The sequence below is a fragment of the Chlorocebus sabaeus genome, chromosome 21 (genome assembly GCF_047675955.1).
Source record: "Chlorocebus sabaeus isolate Y175 chromosome 21, mChlSab1.0.hap1, whole genome shotgun sequence".
Taxonomy (NCBI): domain Eukaryota; kingdom Metazoa; phylum Chordata; class Mammalia; order Primates; family Cercopithecidae; genus Chlorocebus; species Chlorocebus sabaeus.
This window is the reverse complement of record NC_132924.1, coordinates 90,294,619-90,322,343: the sequence shown is the minus strand read 5'-3', so window position 1 is coordinate 90,322,343 and position 27,725 is coordinate 90,294,619. Positions and strand designations below refer to the sequence as shown.

At 36.8% G+C, this 27,725-nt stretch overlaps 1 pseudogene; it reads left to right on the top strand.

Moving 5' to 3' along the window:
• Nucleotides 1–21,767: 21,767 nt before the first annotated feature.
• On the top strand, nucleotides 21,768–25,807 carry LOC103227397 (ankyrin repeat domain-containing protein 49-like; annotated as a pseudogene).
• The last annotated feature ends 1,918 nt before the right edge of the window (nucleotides 25,808–27,725 follow it).

Below are 27,725 nucleotides of genomic sequence, written 5' to 3'. Positions count from 1 at the left end.
TCCATCTCTCCACTCATTTTATCCTCTAATTCTTCTATATTTACCATTACTGAGTTTCAATTTTAAATATTTCAGTATTATTGCAATGAACTAACAAAGAGGTGTAACATCTCACTCAAAAAAAGCATTTTGGAAGTAGTCAAAGTTGACCAGCAATAGTTTTTACATCCTTACTGAAAAACTTTTAGTAAAACATGTTTTGAAAATAAAATATTTTTATTTGTAGAACAACTAATATACGTGTGTGGGGGGGGTGTGTGGGGGTGTGGGGGTATGTGTTTGAGACAAGGTCCCACTCTGTCACTCAGGCTGGAATGCAGTGGCATAAACGAGGCTCACTACAGCTTCAACCTTCTAAGGTCAAGCAATCTTCCTGCTTCAGCCTCTCGTGTAGCTGGGATCACAGGTGCACACCACTATGCCTGGCTATGTTTTTTATTTTTTGTAGAGACAGGGCCTCACTTCATTGCCCAGTCTGGTCCCAAACTCCTGGGCTCAAGCCATCATCCTACCTCAGTCTCCCAAAGTGCTGGGATTGCAGGCGTGAGCCACTGCACCTGGCCAGAACAACTAATATTTTAAGTCACTGAAGCATGAAACATGGATCTTTGTTGCTATCTTGTTTTCCAATCTGACACAAACCCATGGTATATCCAGGATAAGCAAAATGCAAGAAATTGATTTGTATTAAGTCTCTAATATGCTAAGCCTTTTATGTGGTTTTTATTCCCTATTTAATGCTCTCAATATCTTTATGAAATAATCATTACTACACATACCATTTTACTCTTGAGTAAAATAAGATTCCAAAGAATCTTTAACACACTTGCCTATAGCCTCACATCTAGTATAGGTAGTACTGAATTACGTCTAACGAATCGCAAAACCACACTTTTTCACTATATTGTTGTAGGGTAAAATGTCAATAAATCAAAATCATTGAGAATAGGAAATTGTAAAATTAATTTTCTTTAAATTTTTAACAAGAGACCTCAAACTGAGACCAAAAAAAAAAGTCTTTTGGTTTTTTGGTTTTTTTGGTTGTTCTTTTTTTTTTCTTTTTTTTTGAGATGGATCTCGCTCTGTCACCCAGGTGAGAGACAGTGCAGTGGTGCGATCTCGGTTCACTGCAATCTCTGTCTCCTGTGTTCAAGCAATTCCCTACCTCAGCCTCCCAAGTAGTTGGGATTACAGGTGCCTGCCACCGCGCCCAGCTTATTTTTGTATTTTTAGTAGAGACTGGGTTTCACCATCTTGGCCAGGCTTGTCTTAAACTCCTGACCTCGTGATCCACCCAGCTCAGTGTCCCAAAGTGTTGGGATTACAGGCGTGAACTGCCGAAAAAGTTTTCTACTGTGTAACACTTGTGAAACAATTTGGACTGAAAACTTCAACTGGCTTCTTGATTTTTGGCATTTAGCAAAAGAGACTGTATGGTTTGTTCCCTTGAGTCCCAAGAGAGTTATGTTATAATGCAAATAGTAAGGAAGGAGTGAATAAAGAAGCAAAACCCCTTACCTTTTCAACACTCAGGAGAAGTCCAGCTGATGGGGCACCTCTCATTCAAAAGTTCAGACTAAGACCTCAAATCATTGTCCAACACCTTTGGTTGGCAGAAAGAGCGAAGGATAAATTATGGATGTGGAGGGTAATGGAAGTTTTGTTGGGCTTCAGTATAGAATTCCATGTGGTTATATATATAAATCAGGCCACATACTGGGTTTTGTTTTATAATATTGTACAGAAATATTAAAGTTTATAGTCCTTCCAAATAAGATACATTTTAAATTTTTGTTGGAGACTTTGACATGATTGGGACTATGTTGCATGTTTCACAATTAGATAATTAACAGAATTTTGTCCACAAATAAGTGTGTATTTTCAGATGCCTGTTGGACATATACATGCCTACTCAACTGTAAAGTAGTGGGCAGTATGAAAACTATCCTTTCAGGCATATGTTTGTTTGTTTTGTGAGACAGGGTCTCACTCTATCGTGCAGGCTGGAGTGCAGTGGTGTGATCTCAGGGTACTGCAACCTCGACTTCCCTGGCTCAAGCAATCCTCCCACTTAAGTCTCCTGAGTAGCTGGGACTACAGGCATGTATCACCACACCCAGCTAATTTTGTTTATTTTTTGCAGAGATGAGGTCTCTCAATGTTGCTCAGGCTGGTCTCAAACTCCTGGGCTCAAGCAATCCTTCCGCCTCAGCCTTCCAAAGTGCTCGGAGTACAAGAATGGGCCACCGTGCCCAGCCTCAGGCATATTTTTGTATGTACAAACTGTCCTCTTGAAATTCTTCCTTAGGTTTTATGAAACTGTCCTCACCTTTTTCCATAAAATCCTATTTTGATCGCATCTGCATATTGATATTCAGTTTTCCCAAGGTTAAGTTCTATTGTGATTTATTTAAAATGCTTTTGTGTGCGTTAGTTAAAAACAAATTGTAGGTTAATAAAATGCTTTTTACTTTTGGTGAATATAAAAATTTGTGGATAAAAATGAGAATTTATGAAAGAGGTGTGAGAATGGCTTATTAAAATTACAACTTACTTCTACTCATAGGAAAACCTTTAGGGCTATTATGGATTTTTAAATGTTTCTAACATATGATACATTTTACATAAATGTAAATAAATTAACATTTAAAATAATCAATACATTTCACAAATAACAATCTTTCAAGTTTTTCTGTATTGAACTATGTATCTCTTACATGTGATTCTTGCAGAGGACATTTCAGAAGCACCTGCATTTAGTATAAGTTAATTAATTCAAACTTCATCACCCTTTATGTCCAATCCATCTCTATCCTTGCTCCTTGAGTGACCCCTGCTCCTTGAAAAAGCATCAGATATCTCAGTTGTATGGAGGTAGGAGAAAAACTTGATGCCTAATGTTTAAACAACCAAATTTCCTTTCTTACTGCTGAATTATAACAACTCATTTCTTGTTGTCCTTTTCACTATAAAATAATTTTATAGGAAAGGTTGGGTTCATGTTAATTTAGCAAAGTAGGGCTTGAAACATATCATCCTACTAACTAGTCTAAGGGAATGAGATTATATCATTAAAAAAATCTAAACACATACATGTCAAAAAAATAAACAATGGTAATTCTTACGATGAGTTCTTACACACCCAGGTGTGCCTGATTTATATGCTCTATACTAGAAAGAGAATTACAAAGACACATAATTCATGTATTTATGTTCCTCCGGTATCCCATACCTCTACGCAAAATTAAGCTATATTGTCCAATAACAAAGAATGATTGAGTATTCATATCAATTTGCACTCTTATGGTAATGATTTCTAAATACATTGAAGTGATAGAATTCTTCATTATTTTCTACCTGTAGGGCAGTTTTGAAAAATAAATTATACTAATTCTCATGAAGCATTCATCTTTGTTACTAACTCAGAAGAGTCACAGAAAATACAATTTGACTCTTCATGTGCCTCATAGGGCAGGGAAATATAAAATTAGTTAATCAGGTAGTAAAAATGAGTACTTTTTTTGGAAAAGTGTCTGTTCATATCCTTCACCCACTTTTTGATGGGGCTGTTTGTTTTTTTCTTGTAAATTGGTTTAAGTTCCTTGTAGATTCTGGATATTAGCCCTTTGTCAGACAGATAGATTGCAAAAATTTTCTCCCATTCTGTAGGTTGCCTGTTCACTCTGATGATTGTTTTTGCTGTAAAGAAGCTCTTTAATTTGATCCCATTTGTCTATTTTGGCTTTTGATGCCATGGGTTTGGTGTTTTAGTTATGAAGTCTTTGCCCATGCCTATGTCTTGAATGGTATTGCCTAGGTTATCTTCTAGGGTTTTTATGGTTTTAGGTCTTATGTTTAAGTCTTTAAACCATCTTGAGTTAATTTTTTTTATAAGGTATAAGGAAGGGGTCCAGTTTCAGTTTTCTGCATGTGGCTAGCCAGTTTTCCCAACACCATTTATTAAAGAGGGAATCCTTTCCCCATTGCTTTTGTCAGGTTTGTCAAAGATCAGATGGTTGTGGATGTGTGCTGTTATTTTTGTGGCCTCTGTCCTTTTCCATGGGTCTATATATCCGTTTTGGTACCAGCACCATGCTGTTTTGGTTACTGTAGCCTTGTAGTACAGTTTGAAGTCAGATAGCATGATGCCTACAGCTTTGTTCTTTTTGCTAAGGATTGTCTTGGCTATATGAGCTCTTTTTTGTTTCCATAAGAAATTTGAACTAGTTTTTTCTAATTCTGTAAAGAAAGTCAATGGTAACTTGATGGGAATATCATTGACTCTACAAATTACTTTGGGCAGTATGGCCATTTTCAAAATATTGATTCTTCCTATCCATGAGCATAATGTTTTTCCATTTCTTTTTGTCCTCTCTTATTTCCTTGAGGAGTGGTTGATAGTTCTCCTTGAAGAGGTCCTTCACATCCCTTGTAAGTTGTATTCCTAGGTATTTTATTTTCTTTGGAGCAATCGTGAATGGGAGTTCACTCATGATTTGGCTGTTTGTCTATTACTGGTGTATAAGAATGCTTGTGATTTTTGAACACTGATTTTGTATCCTGAGACTTTGCTGAAGTGTTTATCAGCTTAAGGAGTTTTGTGGCTGAGACGATGGGGTTTTCTAAATATACAATCATGTCATCTGTAAACAGAAACAATTTGACTTCCTCTCTTCCTATCTGAATACTCGTTATTATGCGGCCAACAAACATATGGAAAACAACCCTCATCATCACTGGTCATTAGAGAAATGCAAATCAAAACCACAATGAGATACCATCTCACGCCAGTTAGAATGGCAATTATTAAGAAGTCAGGAAACAACAGATGCTAGAGAGTATGTGGAGAAATAGGAACACTTTTACACTGTTGGTGGGATTGTAAACTAGTTCAACTTTTGTGGAAGACAGTGTGGCGATTCCTCAAGGATCTAGAACTAGAAATACCATTTGACCCAGCCATCCCATTACTGGGTATATACCCAAAGGATTATAAATCATGCTGCTTTAAGGACACATGCACACGTATGTTTATTCTGGCACTATTCACAATAGCAAAGACTTGGAACCATCCAAATGTCCATCAGTGACAGACTGGATTAAGAAAATGTGGCTCATATACACCATGGAATACTATGCAGCCATAAGAAAGGATGAGTTCATGTCCTTTGTAGGGACATGGATGAAGCTGGAAACCATCATTCTCAGCAAACTATCGCAAGAACAGAAAACCAAACACTGCATGTTCTCACTTATAGTGGGAGTTGAACAATGAGAACATATGAGCACAGGGAGGGGAACATCACACACCAGGGCCTGTTGGGGGATGGGGGGCAAGCATTAGAAGAAATTACCTAATACCTAATGTAGATTACGAGTTGATGGTTGCAGCAAACCACCACAGCACATGCATACCTGTGTAACAAACTTGCACCTTCTGCACGTGTATCCCAGAACTCTTCCCCAATATCTAGTTCTCTGACCTTCAAAGTATAAAACAACTGAAAGTTAAATTTAGATATTAAATTAGATGTTAATAACTTTCAAGCTTATTTCTGAATAATATGATTACACAAAAATAGAAATTCATTGTATAATATTTATATATAGCATCATTTTGGTGTGTAATTAAACTGAACTCATTTCAGTGAACATTTATCAGACATCTACATATGGGGACCCCTCACACAGAGTCTAGAGGGTCCTTTGGTCGAGGCCTCAAATTAACAGTCCTAGAGGCAAACTGATAAAACAGAAAGAAGAAAATCAACACGCAAAACATACAACACTACACTTGTGTACAGTTATCAGACTATGCCAACTGAAAAACACCATGAGTTAAATATTTTAGAAAACCTGTAATTATCTTATGCAGCACACAATTACACTGGGGATTCTTGTGGGCTGTATGTGTTTTTATCACATCCATTTTTTGACGTTAACATTTAAAATATGCCACAATTTTGTAACCCTGGCATTTTTCAGTTTTTAATATACTGAGGGCCTGAAAAAATACAAAGAGCCCTGGTGTCTCTGAATGACTCTGCCAGTTGCAGGACACCATGCTAATCTCTGGGGACACCAAGAGACAGTCCCTGCTCTCAAGGAGTTTATGGTTGGCACATAAAGAGAAACGAATATACAAATACCAATAATAGATAATAGAATATGATGAGGGCCACTCTAGAGATGCAAATAGCCATGAGACTTAAGGGTACCAAAGATCATCCAGTTAAGAATAAGATATGTCTTCAGGAGAAAATGTCATTGACAATGGATCTTGAAAGACAAGGGGTCACTGACAGGCAGAGATGACTGAGAAAGATATGAGTGGAAAGGGACATACTTTTGAAATAGAACTGTTTTGCAGTTTGTGAAAAGCAGAGGAAGGAGTAAATGTAGAAAATCAGATTGGGACCTTGTTCAGAGTCTGAAATGGCAGAAAAAGAAGTCCCACGCCTACTATCATTGGCAAAAGGAAGTCAGCATGGGGTTTTCAGTAAGGAAATAACATCAATGTGTTGCATTTTAGAAATAAAAAGGTAGAATAAATACACATGGTGGCCTAGTGGAAAAGGAAGACATTGTATGGGCAACCAGTAAAGAGGCTGTCACAGCAACCCTAGGCCTGAAGCTTCATCACTCTGCCTAACTGGAAGAATTTCCTTTTTGCTTAGTCCAGACGATCCTTTCCTTGTGTTCTCCCCTACACCCATGTTCTTAGCTATAATAACTATAAGCTTCCATTCATTAGGTGACCTGAGGAAGTTCATTTTTGTCCAGTATTTGGAAATATTCCTTAGTATGACCAAGGGGAGTCCTCATACATAACCTTACTTGACAGTTAAAAAAAGACTCTTAAAGATGAGGTTCTCAATAAGCAAAGGAAAGAAGTAATTTCTAGTACTTGGAATAAGCAATATGGGGATTTATCTTCCCAAGAATTACTCAATCTCTCCCCACTACTGAACTTCAGAACAATGCCATTATTCAAGGTGAAAAGGCAAAAATCCAAGTTGCCACCTGACTTTTGATTTAACAAAGATTATGTGCAAGGTGTTCTGAACTGCTGAATTACATAGTTTATCATCTAATGTTTTGAAAAAGATGTTTTATTATTAATTAAACATATTTAAAGTTTCAAGAGAAAACATCCTAATATACCTACTAAACTGTATTTAAACATTCCTGTAAAGTATATTGTTGAAAACAAAAAACAAAAAAAAAACTCTATCACATCCCATTTGAGTTTCCTTCAATTATGTTTATAAGATATATTACTTGATTAATAAAACTGAAAACCATGCTTAACAAATCTGCATGTTGAAGGAAATGATCAAATGGCTATATTAAGATGTCTATGGAAAATATTCACATAAACTTACCCATAATTGAACTAGAAAACCACAAAAGGAAAAAGTCTAATTAATTGAATTACCCAACATAAAAGGGGATATTTTTTATCGCTTCAAAATATAAAGAATATTCAGACTTTTCAAGTCTGAATTTATAATTTGTTTATAAACTTAACTGAAAATTCAAAGTACTAATTTCATTGGAGATTCATTAAGCCAAATATATGTAAGAAATTAAAATTTATACTTAGATCGATTATTTTCAAAATATAAAAGAGAAAACAAAATAGCTCACTTTGTAAATATATCAGAGAAGTGTTTTAAATAGTTGAATGGAGGATGAGATGCTTTTACAGTATTTTCTTCTCTCTGCCTTACCTGCCCTCTGCTGGTGAAAAGACAAAATTGAAAAGTAAAGAAGCTTCAAACACCCCGGAAAAGCACACTTTTATACAAGGAATATTTAGTGTTATAAAATTTTTCATTAGACCAGATTAATTTGCCATCATATTATCCCACCACTCTTCTTGGAAGCAATATTCATACATAAATGTTGCCTGTGAGTTAGGATTGGAGTAAAAACAATTAGGAGACTTTGGAAATATTTCACTATTTTATATAGTTTAGGTAAATGATCATGTTAAAATAAGAGTATAAACATCTAACAAATCTCTAAAACATCGAAAAATATTATGAAAGATAGTTTATGTCATTTCTTTTTTTTTTTTTTCTTTTTCTTTTTTGAGATGGAGTCGCGCTCTTTGTTGCCCAGGCTGAAGTGCAGTGGCGCGATCTCGGCTCACCGCAACCTCCGCCTCCCTCGTTCAAGCGATTCTCCTGTCTCGGCCTCCTGAGTAGCTGAGATTACGGGTGCCCACCACCATGACTGGCTAAGTTTTGTATTTTTAGTAGAGATGGGGTTTCACCATGTTGGCCAGGCTGGTCTCGAACTCCTGACCTCAGGTGATCCGCCCACCTCGGCCTCCCAAAATGCTGGGATTACAGGTGTGAGCCACTGCGCCCAGCCATTTTATGTCGTTTCTATCTTTATATTCTTATTGACCACATAAGCATGGACTAGATGTGAGTTCCATTAGCAGTAGTCATAATTGACTGACCATATCCAAAAGGGTCTAATGTCTCACTGTGAGCCAAGATAGAAGTCAATAAGGATGGTCTACAGGGCTTTATCTTTAGTCCTCCCTGACCAACATTTTCACCAATGTTGAACATAAAATTAAGTAAATCCCAATCCATAAAGATTTCAACAGACTGGTAATAGAACAAATTGTACCAAAATAAAACAGGAATTACTACACAAGTTCAAAATTTGCAGAAGCATGAGGTTTGCAGTGGTATCATTTGTGAAAGAGACTCTGATATTTCAGTTAGTAGCAAACTCAAGAATAAAGTGGGATGCAAATATCAAAAATTTAATAATAATTTATATCTTAAGTGCTTGATATGTGCCGAACCTATGTTGAACAGTTCATATATGTTCTAAAACCCGAGCCTAAAACAAATTTAGATCAGTAATTGACTCATTTACTGCCCAGTTCTTGTTCTAGAAAAGGGATGAGCTAGAATTCTTTTACTGGGTTGGGGAGAAGGATTAGGAAATGACTGTCTCTGTGTATTTTTCAGATTGTCCGAATACAAAACTTACTTTGTTAAGTGCAGCATAAGTTTCAGTGTTTTTATATTGTGCTTATTATGAAAGGATAGACTCATCAATTACACAATATGGCAGCCCTACATTTTAGGTTAAGTGGAATTTTTAGACCCACCTATGGCCAATTTTTCCTTCTAAAGTTAATTTTTTTGAAATTTAATATACATACAGAAAAGTATACAATTCATATATATATGAGCTATATAAGTATATGAGTCATATATACCTATAGAGAGACAGATACATAGATATACATCTCAACAAACTTTTACAAAGTGAATACATCCAAGTAGCTACCACTAGATCAAGAAATAGAGTATATCAGCAAAAACAGAAGCCCCCCTCCTGTCATCTTTCAATAATTATCTCCTCCCAAAATAAACTATTCTGACTTCTACCACTATCAATTTTTTTTGCATGTTTTTGAATTTCAGGTAAGTGAAATTACAGTATGTACTATCTAGTGTCTGGCTTCTGTCACTAAATTTGTTTGTGGGATTCATTCATGTTGTTCTATATAAAGGTAGTTATTTCCTTACTACATAGTGTTCCATTGTATGTGTACTCCTGATAAATACATCATTCTACTCTAATGAATATTTGGACTGTTTTTGCATTTTAAGGAATATGCAAGGAGGAAAAAATCTATGTCATAGGATTTGCATATGTTCAATTTTAGTAAATATTTAGATCGTTTTCCAAAGTGTTAGTACCAATTCATAATTTATAATCTACCAAGAGCATATGGGAGTTCTAGTTGTTCCACCTCTAAGACAATACTACGTACTATCAGGGATTTTGTTTTAATGTTAGTCATTGTGGTAAATAGAAGTATTTTGTAGTTTAAAATTATATTTTCTGATCATTAATAATTTTGAGTACATTTTCATATGTTTATTGTCCAACTGAATGTATTCATTTGTGAAGTACTAGTTCAATTCATCTGCTCATTTTTCTGTTATCTCATATGCTACCTCTTGTTGATTTTTAGGAGTTCTTCATATATTCTGGATATAAGTTCTTCATCAGATATAGTATACTGCAAATATCTTCTTTCCCTCTGTAAGTTGACTTTTCACTTATATTAATAGTATCATTTGATGAAAAGAAGTTCTTAATTTTAATGAAGTCTAATTTATTAATATTTTCCTTTATAATTAAGTGCTTTTGTAGCCTGTTAGAAATCTATAAGCATCTTAAGAGCAAAACCTGAACTTTATTCTCTAATATCTTGGCCTCTAGTCGTGGCTACTAATCTTGAGCCATGATTAAGATTAAGAGGAAGAAAGTAGGAAATATTTGACATTGTCTTCGAATATTTGACATGCTCATGGGGTGAAAACATTAGACTTGCTCTGCACAGTCTCATGAAAGGAGTAAGACCCTAGGCTGGAAAGTCAAAAGATGAAGATATACTCTCAACATAAAACAGTATGTCTGGCTGGCCGCAGTGGCTCACACCTATAATCTCAGCCCTTTGGGAGGCCAAGGCAGGCGGATCACGAGGTCAGGAGATGGAGACCATCCCGGCCAACATGGTGAAACCCTGTCTCTACAGAAAAATATATATATATATATATATATATATATTAGCTGGGCATGGTGGTGCGTGCCTGTAATCCCAGCTATTCGGGAGGCTGAGGCAGGAGAATTGCTCCAACCAGAGATTTGGAGGTTGCAGTGAGCCAAAATGGTGCCACTGCACTCCAGTCTGGCGACAGAGCGAGACTCCATCTCAAGAAAACAAACAAAAACAGTATGTCTGAATAGTCCAATGATGAAATGAAACTGTGTTCTTCCTGACATTGGAAGGGTTAAAGTACAGATTAATGAACAGTTTGTCGGAGATTGAAAGTTTAACAGATAACCTTTAAGCTAATTCATCTGGCTTTAAAGATGTGACTACAGCATGTGATGTGGGACAGTATAGTTGCCTTACATGCCATCAGCTTAAGGACTGCTTAAGGCCAGGAATTCAAGACCAGCCTGGGCAAGATGGGAAGACCCTGGCTTTACAAACAAACAAACAAACAAATTAATGAATTAATTAAAAACAAGTTAGGGTTGAAGTCTCATAATATCCCTATTTTTTCTTAATAGAATATTTGAACCTATATAAACCCTTATTTATAACTATCCATATTTTCAGTCTCTATGACTTCTACTTCTTAAATAATACAGTAATTCCCTTTACTTAAAATTTTTCTTTTGAAAAAATTTAAGGGAAGATCTCTATTTCTAATATTCCAGGATTTATCAAAAAAGATTCTATTTATCCTAAACATATCCTTCAAGATTTAACTCCAATCATTTTGCCTTTCTACCTTCATCTATTCGAAGAAAAATTATCTATTTGTTAGTTCCTGCAACAGCAAATCCTTCAATTCTGTTTACTCTAAAATTTCATTCCCTACATGTTCTCCTACAGCTTTATATATTTCTTCTTAAAAATTTTTTGTGGGTACATAGTAAGTGTATATACTTATAGAGTGCATTAGATATTTTGGTACAGGCATGGTATGTGTAATAATTATATTATGGAAAATAGGGTATCAATCCTCTCAAGCATTTATCCTTTGTGTTACAAACAATTCAATTATGCCCTTAGTCATTTTAAAATGTACAATTAAATTATTATTGACTATAGTCCCCCTGTTGTGCTATCAAATGCTAGGTCTTATTCATTCTTTCTAATTTTTTTTTTTTTTTTTTTTTTGCACCCATTAACCATTGCCACCTTCCCACTTCCCAACCTCTGGTAACAGCCATTCTATTCTCCATCTCCCTGAATTCAGTCGTTTTGATTTTTAGATCCCACAAATAAGTGAGAATGTGATGTTTGTCTTTCTGTGCCTGACTTATTTCACTTAACATAATGACTTTTAGTTCCAACGACGTTGTCACAAATGACTGAAACTCATTTTTTATGGCTGAATAGTGCTCCATTGTGAATAAGTAACACAATTTCTTATCCATTCATCTGTTGATGGACACTTAGGTTGCTTCCAAATCTTGGCTATTGTGAACAGTGATGCAACAAGTATAGGAGTGCAGCTATCTCTTTGGTACACTAATTTCCTTTCTTTTGGGTATATACCTACCAGTGGGATTGCTGGATCATGTTAGTTTTAAGTTTTTTGAGGAACCTCCAAACCATTCTCCATAGTGGTTTTACTAATTTTCATTCCAACTGATAGCATACAAGAGTTCCCTTTTCTGCACATCCTTGCCAGCATTTGTTATTGCCTGTCTTTTGGATAAAAGCCATTTTAACTGGGGTGAGATGATATATCATTATAATTTTTATTTGCTTTTCACTGGTGATCAGTGATACTGAGCACTTTTTCATATGCCTGTTTGTCATTTGTATGTCTTCTTTTGAGAAATGTCTATTCAAATCTTTGCCCATTTTTAAATCAGATTAGATTTTTTCCTATAGAGTTAAGCTCCATACATATTCTGGTTATTAATTTTTTGTCAGATGAATAGTTTGTAAATATTTTCTCCCATTCTGTGGGTTGTATCATCTCTTCACTTTGTTGATTGCTTCCTTTGCTCTGCAGAAGCCTTGTAACTTGATGTGATCCCATTTGTCCATTTTTGCTTTGGTTGCCTATGCCTGTGGGGTATTGCTCAAGAAATTTTTGACCAGACCAAAGTCCTGGAGATTTTCCCCAATGTTTTCTTGGAGTAGTTTCATAGTTTGAGGTCTCAGATTTAAGTATTTAATCCATTTTGATTTGATTCTTGTGTATGGCAAGAAATAGGGATCTAGTTTCATTCTTTTGCATATGCTTATACAGTTTTCCCAGTACCAATTATTGAAGAGACTGTTCTTTCCCCAGTGTACGTTCCTGGAACCTTTGTCAAAAATGAGTTCACTGTAGATGTGTGGATTTGTCTGTGGGTTATCTTTTCTGGGTTTTCTGTCCCATTGGTCTATATGTCTGTTTTTATGCCAGTATCATGCTGTTTTGGTTACTATAGCTCTGTAGTATAATTTGAAGTCAGGTAATGTGATTCCTCCAGTTTTGTTCTGTTTCCTCAGGATAGCCTTGGTTATTTTGGGTCTTTTGTAATTCCACATAAATTTTAGGATTCTTCCCATCCATAAACATGGAATATCTTTCCATTTTTTGGTGTCTTCTTTAATTTCATCAGTGTTTCATAGTTTTCATTGTAGAGATCTTTAACTTCTCTGGTTAATTCCTAAGTACATTTTTGTGGCTATTTTACATTGGATTACTTTTTTGAATTCATTTTTCAGATTGTTCACTGATGACATATAGAAATGCTATTGATTTTTGTATGCTGCAATTTTACCGAATTTGTTTATCAGTTCTAATAGTTTTTTGGTGGAATCTTTAGGTTTTTCCAAATATAAGATCATATCCTCTACAAACAAGGATAATTTGACTTCTGGCTTTCCTACTTGGATGCCTTTTCTTTCTTTCTTTTCCCTGATTACTCTAAGACTTCCAGTATTATTTTGAATAACAGTGGTGAAAGTGGGCATCCTTGTCATGTTCCAGATCTAACAGAAAAGGCTTTCAGTTTTTCCCCATTCAGTTTGACACTATCTGTGGGTCTGTTGTATGTGGCTTTTATTATGTTGAGGTATGTTCTTCATATACCAAGATTTTAGAGTTTTTGTAATAAAGGGATGTTGAATTTTATCAAATGCTTTTTCAGCATAAATTGAAATGATCATATGCTTTTTGTCCTTCGTTCTGTTGATATGATGTATTACATTGATTGATTTGCATATATTGAACCATCTTTGCATCCCTGGGATAAACTCCACTTGGTCATGATGAGTGAGCTTTTAATGTATCATTGAATTTGGTTGCTGGTATTTTATTGAGGATATTTGCAGCAATATTTGTAAGAGATACTAGCCCGTAGTTTTCTTTTTTGGTGTGTCTTTATCTGGTTTTGGTATCAGTGTAATACTGACCTCACAGAATGAGTTTAGAAGTATTCCCTCTTTGTCCATTTTTTGGAGTATTTGTTCTATAGTGCAAATTAAGTCCAATGTTTCTTTGTTGATTTTCTGTGTGGGAGATCTGCCCAATGCTGAAAGTGGGGTGTTGAAGTCTCCAACTATTATTGTATTGGGGTATATCTATCTCTCTCTTTAGCTCTAATAATATTTGCTTTATGTATCTGGGTGATTTTGTAGATTTCAGCAGCAATGCTATTAATATATATTGTAAATATATATGCACTTGTTGGGTGCATATATATTTACAATCATTATGTCCTCTGGCTGAATTAACCCCTTTATCATCATATAATGATCTTGTCTCCTCTTATAGTTTTTGTCTATTTTTCTCTGATATAAGTGTGGCTACTCCTGCTCTATTTTGGTTTCCACTGGTATGGAATATCTTTTTCTATTCCTTTATTTTCAGTCTATGTGTATCTTTATAGATGAAGTGTGTTTCTTGTAGACAACAGACAACTGGGTCTTGTTTTTTTCAGCCACTCTACGTCTATTGATTGAAGAGTTTAGTCTACTTACATTCAATGTTATTATTGATATGTAGGGACTTACACTTGCAATTTCATTATTTGTTTTCTGGTTGTTTTACAGCCTTCTCTTCCTTCTTTACTTTCTGTTTTCCTTTCAGTGAAGGTGATTTTCTCTAGTGGTATGCTTTAATTTCTTGCTTTTTATTTTTTGTGTATTGTTGTACGTTTTTCTATCTGAAGTTACCATAAGGCTTGCCAATACTATCTTATAGCCCATTGTTCATTATTTTAAATTGATGACAACTTAACACTGATTCCATAAACAAACACACAAAAAGAAAATTAAAACTTTATACTTTAAATCTGTCCCCCTGCCTTTTAACTTTTGTTTCTTTATGTCTTATTGCACTGTCTAGGCCTTGAAAAGTAGTTGTCATTATTAGTTTTCATTAGTTCATCATTTAGTCTTTCTACAGAAGTCAAGTTTACATACCACGATTATATGTCATACTATTGTTTGTGATTCTGTGTGCTTGCTATTACCAGTGAGTTTTGTACCTTTAGGTGATTTCTTCTTGCTCATTAACATCCTTTTTTTTTTTTCATAGACTGAAGAATCCCCTTTAGTATTTCTTGTAGGACAGGTCTGGTGCTGGTGATATCCCTCAGTTTGTGCTTGTCTGGGAAGGTCTTTATTTCTCCTTCATGCGTAAAGGATATTTTTGCTGGACATATTATTTAGGGTAAAAGTTTTATTCCTTCATTACTTTAAATATGTTGTGCCATGATCTCCTGGCCTGTAAGATTTCCACTGAAAAGTCTGCTGCCAAACATATTGGAGCTCCATTATATGTAATTCACTTATTTTCTCTTGCTGCTTTTAGGATCCTTTTTTTTATCCTTGACCTTTGGGAGCTTGATTATTAAATGCCTTGAGCCAGTCTTCTTTGGGTTAAATCTGCTTGGTGTTCTATAACTTTATTGTAGTTGAATGTTGTATGTTTCTCTGGGTTTCAGAAATTCTCTGATACTATCTATTTGAATAAACTTTCTACTTCTATGTCTTTCTCTACCTCATCTTTAAGGTCATTAACTCTTAGATTTGCCCTTTTGAGGCTATTTTCTAGATCCTATAAGCATTCTTTGTTTTTTTATATTCTATTTTTCTTTGGTCTCCTCTGTGTATTTTCAAATAACCTGTCTTCAAGCTTACTCATTCTTTCTTCTGTTTGATCCTTTCTGCTATCAAGAGACTCTGATACATTCTTCAGCATATCAACTTTATTTTTCAACTCTAAATTTTCTTGATTCTTTTTAATTATTTCAATCTCTTTGCTAAATTTATCTGATACAATTCTGAATTCCTTCTCTGTGCTATCTTGAATTTCTTTGAGTTTCCTCTAAACAGCCCTTTTGAATTCTATCTGAAAGGTTACATGTCTGTTTCTAGGCACCAGGATTGGTCCCTAGTGCCTTATTTAGTTCATTTGGTGAGGTCATGTTTTCTAGGATGTTGTTGATGCTTATAGATGCTTATATATGTTTCCTGGATTTGTTTATAGATGTTTCCTGGATGTTGTTGATGCTTATAGATGTTTCCTGGATGTTGTTTATAGATGTTTCCTGGATGTTGTTGATGCTTATAGATGTTTCCTGGATGTTGTTGATGCTTATAGATGTTTCCTGGATGTTGTTGATGCTTATAGATGTATAAATAAGGCACTAGGATTGGTCTCTAGTGCCTTATTTAGTTCATTTGGTGAGGTCATGTTTTCCTGGATGTTGTTGATGCTTATAGATGTTTGTCAGCATCTGGGTATTGAAGAGTTAGGTATATTTATTGCAGTCCTCATTGTCTGGACTTGTTTATGCCTGTCGTTCTTGTGAAGGCTTTCCAGGTATTTTCAGGGAATTGGGCCCAAAGCCCAATAATGCTGTGGTTTTTGCAGACTCATAGAGGTACCACCTTGGTGGTCTTGGATACATTTGGAAGAAGTGTCTGGATTACCAGGCAGAGACTCTTATTCCTTTCCCTTTCTCCCAAACAAATGGAATATCTCTCTGTGCTGAGCCACCTGGAACTGGGAAGGTAGTGATATAAGCATCCCTGTGGCCACCACCACTGGGACTGTGTGGGGTCAAACATGAAGCCAGCACAGCACTGGACCTTGCCTAAGGCCTTTCCCTTCAGAGTAGTGAGTTCTCCCAGGCTGTGGGCATGTCCAGAGATGCTGTCTGGGAGCTAGGGATTGGAGTCAAAACAATCTTGGCAATTTACCTGATGTTCTATTGTACTGTGGCTAAGCTGGCACTCAAATCATAATACAAAGTTCTTCCCACCTTTCTCTCCTCTTTCTACAGACAGAAGAGCCTCTCCTTGTGGCCACCAGCACCATCGGTCCCCAGGGGGTTCTGTCAGGCCACCGCCGATGTTTAAAGCCCAAGGGCTCTTCCACTCAGTTTGTGGTGAATGTTGCCTGGTCTGGGACTTCTCCTTCACGTCAGCAGGCTCCTCTTCTGATCCAGGGCAGGTCTATAAATGCTGTCCAAGAGCCTAGGCCTGGACTCAGGAACCTCTGCTTGTTGCTCTACCCCCACTGTGACTGAGCTGTTGCCTAGGGTGCAAAACAAAGTCCCCTTTACCTTCCCCCTCTGCTTTTCTCAAACAGAAATAATCTTTCACCATTCCCACCACAGCTAAGAATGTGTTGAGTCACCCCTGAAGCCAGCACGTCTCACAACCCAAGGCCCATGGCATTCTCCCAGGTTATCACTGGTGGTTATTCAGAGCCCAAGGGCTCGTTAGTCATCAGGTGATGAACCCTACCAGAACTGGTCCTTCCCTTCAAGGCAGCAATTCCCTTGAAATATCAAGAAATATCATCCAGGAGTTAGGGCCTGGAATGGGGGCCTCACAACTCTCCCTGGTGCCCTATCCTACTGTGGTGGAGCTGGTATCCAAGATGCAAAACAAAGTCCTTTTTACTCTTTGCTCTCCTCTCCTCTAAGCAGAAGGAAGGAGTCACTTTTGTCGCTGTGAGCTATGCGGCCTGGGGTTGGGGAAGGGATGGCTCAAGCACTCCCTTAACTGCTGCAGCTGGTGTCTTCCTAGGTCAGGTGCCACCCTAGTTCACTGGCTCTAAGCCTAGCCTAGCACTAGGAGTTGCCTAGGAATTGTAGTCCTGTACCCTAGACAGCCTTTCTAGTATACCTAGACCCCAGAGCACTTAAGCCTACAGTGGCAAGGCTTGCTGAGAAACTCACATTCCAACCACCGGGATGGTGATTCACCTCTGGCTAGGGCTGGTCCAAATGCTCCCTCCCTGTGCAGGCGCTGGCTGAGCCCAGCATGGCTTTATTCTCTGCTGTGACAGGGCAGCACTGAGTTCAATGTAAAGTTCCCCATTCGCTGTGCTCTTCCCTCCCCAAAGTGCACAAATTCTCTCCCTGCACCACACTGGCTGCTGCTGGGGAATGAGGGAGGGGAGGCATCGGCGATTCAAGACTGCCTTCCTCAATGTCTCTTTCCACAATACGAAGTTAAAATTAGGTACTGTGATTGCTCACCTGATTTTCGGTTCTTGTGATGGTGCTTTTCTGTGTGAAGATAGCTGTTAAAATTTGGTAGTCCAGTGAAGGGGACGAATGGCATAGGCTTCTATTCTACCATCTTGCTCTACCCTCATATAGTTTTTGAAGTTCAGGATTGTCAATTGAACAGTAGAGATAAACAGACCTAGTTTAAATCCCATCTCCACCACTTACTAAAACATGGTATTTAAACCTTCTAGGGCAAGTGTTCTCATCTGTAAATTGGAGATAATAATATTATCTACTCTATTAGCTGTAGTGAGGATTAAATGAGATATTAGCCATATAATATTTAACATAGTGCATGGCTGATAGTATACACTTTCTTTTTAAAGAAAACATATAAGCCAGGCACAGTGGCTCACATCTGTAATTCCTGTGCTGTGAAAAGCCGAGGCAGAAGGATCACCTGAGCCTAGGAGTTTAAGGTTACAATGAGCTACAAGAGTGCCACTGCACTATTATAGCTTGGCCAACAGAGAAAGATCCTGTCTCCAAAAGGAAAAGTAAAAGAAAACATACATACAACGGAATATTATTCAGTCATAAAAAGGAATAAGGTTCTGATACATGCTATAATATGGATGAACCTTGAAAACATTATGCTAAGTGACAAGAAAACATTATGCTTGAAAACATTGCTAAGTGATCAGACAAGAAAGGACGAATATTATATGATTCCACCTATAGGAGTAGCTATAGGCAAATTCACAGAGACAGAGAGTAGAGGTTACCAGGGTATAAGGGGTAAAGGGGAATGGGGAGTTTCTGTCCAATGGATACAAAGTTTCTGTTTGGCATGATGAAAAAGTTCTGGAAATGGATGACAGTGATGGCCGTACAGTATTGTGAATATACTTAATGCCACTAGAATTGTTATAATGGTAAATGTTATGTTATGTATATTTCACCACAATAAAGATAAAATTAAAAATGTTTTAAATGTGAACCATCATTTTTAACTTCCAAAAATCTGTAGGGAAGGTCTAAGACCTCATAAGATCATGTCCCCACAATTATAATTTGAATTATTTCTAGCTATACACCTTATCTTATACTTAGCCATACCAAAGTTCAACTCTCTTCCTTCTGTTCTCTCTCCTGGCATCTTAGACTTTTAAAACCTCTTTGTTAACTTCTTTTCACATATAAAAATCACTTGTTTAATACAATTGTGAATGCAAAGATTTAATATAAGTGCTTGATCTGTAAAAAATTTAGATTAATGTCAGTACCTCATACTGCGGAAGCCAACTACCGGTTTTCTTTTTTAAAAAGCAACTGTTCCAACTCTTCATTCCTGGTTTCTTAGTCAATTTCTAGACAAAATAAAGCATTTCCTCTAATCTTGTAGTGTATCTTTTTAAGAAACAGTTTGTGGGGGATGTGTGTGTGTGCTGGGATGTGTGTGGGGATGATAGGGCACAGCAGGGAAAAGGGAGACTTTGTCAAAGGTATTTTTTCTAATGTTAATAAGTTACATCTAATTGTTCCTCTTTTTTTTTTTCAAATAGCTATTTATCATTTTATTAAACCAAACCTGATTGGTTGGCATGATTTCCCATTACGTAAATCATACTGTTCACCTCCAAATAGACTGTGTTTGTTTAAATGTTCAACAATTATACCATTCATTACAAATTCTATCCGCTTCCCTGACCTTGAAGTAAAAATGGACAATCTGTAATCAACAAGGACCTCCACTGGAATGCCTTGTGTGGATTGATTACACAGAAGTTATTTGTAATGATAAGACATACATTTCAGTCAGCCAATGGTAGAATATTAATGTGTGCTTGGAAAAATAAAGTTCTTTGTGAATATCATCTAGTATTCTGTTATCAAAAAGTATTCAAATTTTCTAATTTTGCAATTTTTACTATCAGAAAAAAATGTGAAGTATTAAACTTAATTCTATCCAAAGGAATGCAGTCTAAAATTTTCACTAGAAATCCTTGGGCCAGCAGTTCACAAGACTGATTACAAATATTCATCTATGTTCAACTTTAGAATACTGTCCATGAAAAGAACAGAGTGTAAGAACAACTGAACCCGATCACAAGATGCATTCATCATAGAGATTTACTGTATTGTACTATCCATTTACATGAGCAATTGAGGCACTTTATAGTAAGGAAAGAAATAACTGAGTAAACTCTCTTGGTCTTATAAAAAAAGAGGGCAGTGTACTGCAGTAGTTAAAAAATTGGATCATGGGTCTGGTTTAAGTCAGGTTTCCTAGGAAAGCATGAGATGAGTTTTCTTGTCCAAGTGATTTATTGGGCTGTACTCTCTAAAGAAGAAAAGTGAAGGAAGTAGGATAGGTCAGGAGAGGCAAGAATGTGGCTCAGTTAGAGACTAGTTTCAGTTTGATCCCACAGGAATGCTCTGGAGCACAAACTGCACCACAGAATTAGCCCTACCTTGAAGCAAGTGGTTAGTCCTTTATAACTCCCTATCATTGAGTCATTGGTCAGGATCTGCTGGTAGGAATTGGAAGAAACATAGTCTCTCAGAAGACAGTAACTCTCTGAATTATCAGCCCACAGTCATATGAGCTGGAGGATGAAATGGACAGCAGGGTAAGGTAGATATAGCTGCACATCATCTTCTACAGGGTTTAATTGTTCTGGCTTTTAATCACCACATAGCTATTACCTATGTGACACTTGGTGAGTATTTAAGTTCTCTGGTCTTGGGTTCCTTATCTATAAAATTGAGGAAAATAACCCTTGTTTCTCAAGGTTATTTCAAGGATAAAAAGAAAATAATGCATAGGGCTGGTGCTGGTAAATGTGCTCAGTAAATAGATGCTTTACAAAATGCTAAATGGCTAGAAGGCAAGAAAGATTTAATGAATGATATGTTTTTTTTTTTTTCAATAAGACACTGTCCTTGGCAAAACTCCACAAGTAAGGAAATATTTTTGGGTTCCCTTCCAGCAGAGCATGACACAATAAAGACATTCTTGCCTATTTTTATAGATGTCTGTGCAATTGCCTAGTCTCCAGCAACTCAGTGGTGGTACTTAGTGAAAAAGCCCAAGTGGTGGGTTAGTATGTGATTCTCATGACAGCAGCAGCCTCGCCAAGAAGATATGGAAGAATGTGCAGAAGTCATACCATTTAGCATAAGGGAACTAGAATGGAAAGAAAGAGAAAAATGGTTGAACCCTTGCAGTAGCTGACCAAACTTGTTTGTGAGGATATGAGACACTTTTTGGTGGTGGTTGGGCAGGCAGTAGTGGGTTAATACACAAGACTCAGATCCTGTAATAGTAAAGAGGGTTGGTGGTGAGCTACAGAAGAATAGCAATAGGTGCCTAAGGTCTACTGCTTTGTCATTTTTATTCATGTGATATATATTAGACTAGGTTAAAGATACAAGTACAGGTTCAGAGGTGACATCTGTGATTGGCATTAACTTGGGCCAGCTTGCCTAGAGCACTATTCTAGGGTATTAAAATATATCAGGGAATAAAACACAAATGCCTGCTACATGAGTTTATACTTAGCAGAAAATAAACATAATATTTAAGCAAATAATACACTGTAATATGTTAGAAGGTGGTAACCACTATGAATTTTGGAAGTATATAGAGTAGGGTAGGGCATGCTGGAGAGTGAAGGTGGTAACCACTATGAATTTTGAAAGTATATGGAGTAGGGTAAGACATGTCAGAGGATGAAGGAGCAGTTTGCTGTATTAAACAGGATGGGCATGAGAGGCCTTACGGAGAAGGTAAGAGTTAAGCAGACACATGGAGAAGGTAAATGAATTAGTCTAGTGAAGATCACCAGGAGAGCATTTCAGACAGAAGGAACAGCTACAGCAAAGGACTTAAAATAGGAGAGAATCTAGCATGTTTAAGGAAGAGAAAGAGGAGTGAGCAAAGTGGATAGTGGTATGAAATGAAGTCACAAGGGTAACAAGACGAAGAGGAATGAATGAAATAGGGGGATTAAAAGTAGAGGGATGCTTTGCATGGTTGTTGCTGACCCTCCTTTTGTGGCCTGGCTCCTGCTCTCCATACCTGCCAGATTGGAATAAGCTACCACTGTTCACTTCTTGAATGTCATCTATTGCCTGCAATTACCTTTTGTTGTGCCTTTCCTGGAACAAACTTAGCACTCTCTCCCCCATCTCCTAGTGCTAAATCCTACTTAACTTTGGGGTATTCTTAGGATTTTCCTACAACTAGGATATTTTTCTTCTTAGCCTTTTCACCTCACCCTTTTCTACCTCACCTTCACCACCATGACCACCACCACCCTTGCACCCTCCCCTGATCCAAGAGCCTTTTTTGTTTTTGTTTTTGTTTTTGTTTTTTTGAGACGGAGTCTAGCTCTGTCACCCAGGCTGGAGTGCAGTGGCCGGATCTCAGCTCACTGCAAGCTCTGCCTCCCAGGTTCACGCCATTCTCCTGCCTCAGCCTCCCGAGTAGCTAGGACTACAGGCGCCCGCCACCTCACCCGGCTAGTTTTTTGTATTTTTTAGTAGAGATGGGGTTTCAGCATGTTAGAGGATCTAGCTCTGTCACTTAGGCTGGAGTGCAGTGGCACAATCATAGCTTACTGTAACCTCAAACTCCAGAGCTGAAGTGATCCTTCTGCCTCAGCCTCCCAGTGAGCTGAGATTACAGATATGAGCCACTACATCCAGCCCCAAGAGTCTTCTTCTGTTGTATGCATTCCCATGCTACTGAGTGGATCCTGCCATCAGACTCTTAAGGCCATTCCATTAAAATATAATTAAGTTTAACAAGGCTTTTATGTTTCTTAAAGGTATCTTCAACCAGCACATAACAACTCACCTTTGTTATCTAAAAAAGTAGAGAATTTTATGGAATGACTATAATCTGAAAGACGATGTTTAAAGCATAGTAAAGACATTTACAACACAATATTCCTTCTTTGTCTTTCTCAAAGCCTAGTTTGGTGTCAAGAAATATTTGTTGAACAATTGTGGAACAAAAGAGACTTGGTTGCAAATCCAAGCTCAAATTTAGTGATTCTAGGCAAGGTAATTAAATTTCCTGACCCTATCAGGCTGCAAAATCAGCCTAGCATGTAATTCTCAGCGTGATTTTCAGACTTAAATAAAATAGCATGAAAAGGCCCCACATTTTATAGGTGCTTAATGGTCATTCCATTTGCATCTTAAATATACCTTCCTCTTTGTGTTGCTGCTTTCAGTTTACCTTGCTCACAATACTCAGCAAGAACCTGTGAAGCTTCAGAAAATCTATTCTTTAGTTCATTACAGTTTAATAAATCACATAAGTCTGTTTAACCTGGCTACAAGAACATAAGAAAAGTGTTGGCCATAAAGTCAAGTCAGAGCAAGGAGACAGCTGCTCCTCTTTCCCAAAATATAATAAATACCATTCAATTAGCCCTTTTTGAAGATGTTTGTTATCCATATAACGAATTATGACAGACACGTTTCTAAAATTTTTCTCAGATGTCAAAAACATCCTATCTATATTACCGTTTTATTTTAATGTGACAATTCCAAACATGGTTTTAAACCAAACACACGCAGCTTATAATGAGCTTAAATTACTGTGTGCATAGAAATAAACATAAACTTTTCTAAACAAAAATGATATGTGCCAGTGGTCATTTTCTTCAGGTTCATAAAAACTGTTTTAAGAGCATTCTATGGCAGCAATAACTGCATAAATCCATTTTCTAGAGTTAAGTTGACATTTTCTACAACCTTGAAACACTGAAAAATGAAAGCTATTTTGACATGGTAGCAAACAATCAAGTCTACTAAAGATGAATAATCATCTCATGTTGTTTATTTACAAAACATTGTAGAAATGTTAAAATTGGGGCCTTACTTCCTGGTAGACCCTCGCCATCTTAGAACTTCTGGGTCTGTAGAGGCAAGTGACCTCAGGCCAAGCCCTGTAGGTCAGACTCCATCATGGTTCCCAGATTGGGAGGAAGTGGCTTCTCCACTCTTGACTATTAGGAAGGCTGCAGGCAGAACTCCTAGGTCTATGAGTGACCAGCTAGTGGCACCAGGCTGGAACTAGATGCCCTTTCCCCTTACTCCTCTTCACCAGACTCTCTAGTTTACAGGTTTTTATTACCTACTTCCCCTTACTGTTGCCCCTGGATCCTTGGGTTCAGAACATCTCTACTGCTTTGTGCTTAGAGCAGTAAAATGTAGTGCAATGAAAAACAATGTGGAACCTTTGAATTAGAATATCTGGCCTTTCAATTCCATTGAAGGGTCCTTGATTTAGGGCAAGTTGTTTTAATCTGTCCAAATTTCAATGCCTTCACCTGTGATATGGTTTGGCTCTGTGTCCCCACCCACATATCATCTTGTAGCTCCCATAATTCCCACATATTGTGGAAGGGACCCTGTGGGAGATAACTGAATCATGGGGGTGGGTTTTTCCCATGCTGTTCTCATGACAGTGAATAAGTTTCACAAGATCTGATGGTTTAAAAATGGGAATTTCCCTGCACAAGCTCTCTCTTTGCCTGCTGCCATCCATGTAAGAGGTGACTTGCTCCTCCTTGCCTTCTGCCATGACTGTGAGGCCTCCCCAGCCATGTGGAACTGTAAGTCCATTAAACCTCTTTCTCTGCCCGGTCTCAGGTATGTATTTATCAGCTGCATGAAAATGAACTAACACATCTGTAAAATGGAGATTATAGCCCCACCTGTCACTGAGTTGTTTGTGATAAATTGACATAGTTCACATCTCTCCCAAAATGGAATATGCCCTTTAAGTTTGGAAAGGCATCCTATTAATTACTGACAGAATATCAGGAATATCATCAAATCTTGATGAATAAAATAAAGTAGATATAACACATCTCTAGAAAGATTACTTATACTATTTATACCCTGGCATTTGAAGTACTTTTTATTTAGAACAGTAGTAAAAATGGATAAGGAAAGTGAATGATGATGGAAAACCAGACCAAGAAAATTCCTTGAACTTTTTTGAATACCTTAATCAAACTGAATTGTTAGAAATACAAGAATACCTTATTCCCACTGGTACTCAAAGTCTCTGAATAAGAAATTCTGATAAAGATGAGGAGCAAGATGAAAAAATCGAAGAGTGATATGAATTGCAAGAAAAAAATGTGTGAAAAGATCTAAGTAAATTGCTTATTTGGGCTACTGAAATAAATCCACTTTTTAACAGGAGCGCACCATAATCCACCAGATGTCCATAGAAAAAACTGAAAATCATGAACTGAAGGCATGTTTCTAGCCTTACTATAGTGCGAAGACTACTTTCTGAAAGAGCCAATCATGTGAACAACACTAGGGACAAAGATGAATATACCCTTCTTCATCGAGCAGTCTACAATGGACACTTAGATATCATCCGTGAGGTGACTGCACAAGGGGCAGATGTTCATCCAGTGACTGTGGATAGCTGGATACCCCCGACAACGCTTGTAAGTGTAATAACACTAGAGTAGCTTCTTTCTTCCTTCCACATGATGCAGCTATGAATGCCCAAACAAAAGGCCTCTGAACTCCGTTGCATCTTGCTTCTGGGAACAAAGATAGCAAAGATACCCTAGAACTCCTCCTGATGAACCCTTACATCAAACCAGGTCTGAAAAACAACTTGGAAGAAACAACATTTGATATCACCAAGAGGATAAGTATCTATTACTACCTCTTTAAAACTGTGGAAGGCTGTACAAATTTTTCACCTCAATCTTAACAAGTACATAACCCTCTTACTTGAGCGTGGAGGGTGAGAGGAGGGTGAGGGTTGAAAACTACCTATCAGGTATGACTACACTCAATACCTAGGTGACAAAATTATCTGCATATCAAACCCCAGTGACATGCAATTTTTTCACCTCAATCTTAACAAGTAAGTAACCCTCTTACTTGAGGGTGGAGGGTGAAAGGAGGGTGAGGGTTGAAAACTACCTATTAGGTATGACTGCACTCAATACCTAGGTGACAAAATTATCTGTATATCAAACCCCAGTGACATGCAATTTACCCATATAACAAACCTGCACATGTACCCCTCAACCAAAATAATAGTTGAAAAATTAAAGGGAAAAAAACCAATCTGGATAGAAACAAAAAGCATAAATATAAATATTCAAGAAAAATAAGCTATAGCAAAAAATAAATTTTAAAAAATCATAATATGAAAAAATATGAAAAACTTAATAAAAATGACTTAATTTTATTATAAGAAACAAACTCATGATTAATTCCAACAGAAAAAAATACTTGACATGAATCATATCTGTGAGTTTTTAATTTCAAAAAATAACAACAAAATATACATTACTTCCTGCATATAATTTATAATTACTCAGGGTAATGCATTTTATAAAATAGAGCTATAAAAATGTTTCAGAAATTCTACTAACCAAGAGAACTAGCTTTCATAAAATATGGTATCTCAGAGACCATTGTTAAGACATTAAGAAACATTAAATGTAGAGTTTTAAAGTTTTAAACCTTTGCCTTGGTGAGAAAATTTGTAATGTTAACATTTGTTTCAATTCTTCTGCAATTTAATTAATATTTATCCTAAAGTAAAGACATCTATACTGGCAGGTATCTAAGGAAGTACAAATGGTCTGATTCTATGTAAATCTAGGTTTAAGTCCCAGAACTTTTTGATACAAGCTTGATCTCATATTCCCAATTATCAAATGCAAATAATCACATCTACCTCTCTCTATTTCTCAAAGGATTTATGAGGAAATCAGAAGTATATAATATGTATGAAAATACTTAGAATTATTTGAAAGGGTGACTTTACAAATTTGAATTAACCATGTGGTTTATTATTATTGGCATAATTAGAAAGAATAAGAGAAATAGCACACATTTATTTAGTTTTATCATTAGGTAATACACTGCCTATTATAATAAATATATCATTCATGAGAATGTAAGGAAGTTATACAGAAGATCACTCACATGAGAAGGCTCAGTATTAAATCTGTCTGTGGCTTTACTTCTATACTACAGTAGAGTGGCTGAGAAGAGAGTCGATTCTGGAGACAGACAGACCACCTGAATCGATTTCTGGTTCTACATTATTTAGTTGTGTGATCATGGTCAAATTTCTTAACTTCTCACTGTCTTAGTTCCTCATTTGCAAAATGGTAATAAACAAAAGTACCACTTTGATAGGGTTTTCACAAGAAAGACATGAATTTGTGGCAGTCACTGTTGGCTGTTTAATTCAAAACCCATTCTCAACCTTCTTTTCCTTTCTCCTATTCTGCTATAAAGGCAGAAAAAAATGTAATACATGATTTCCCTACCTCCCTTGCAACTAGGAGTGCTAAGTAATAGTGCCAGCAGAGGAGACCTAAGCAGAAATCTGTTGGAGCTTCTAGGAAAGCTTTGGTTTTCCTGATAAAAAGAGACAGATGTATCCAGGTCCATCCTTTCCTTCCTTTTTCTTGTCTTTAACACAAACATGCTTCCTGGACCTGGGAGTGACATCTTGCAACCAAGAGGATGAGGCCAAGAGAGCAATGTAGATGCTATGAGAAACCACTGTGCCACTGAACCAATGCCAGTTTCCACACTCCTTTTAACATGAAAAGCAATGAACCATAGGTTTTTAAGTGACCAATACTGAATACTGTCACTTG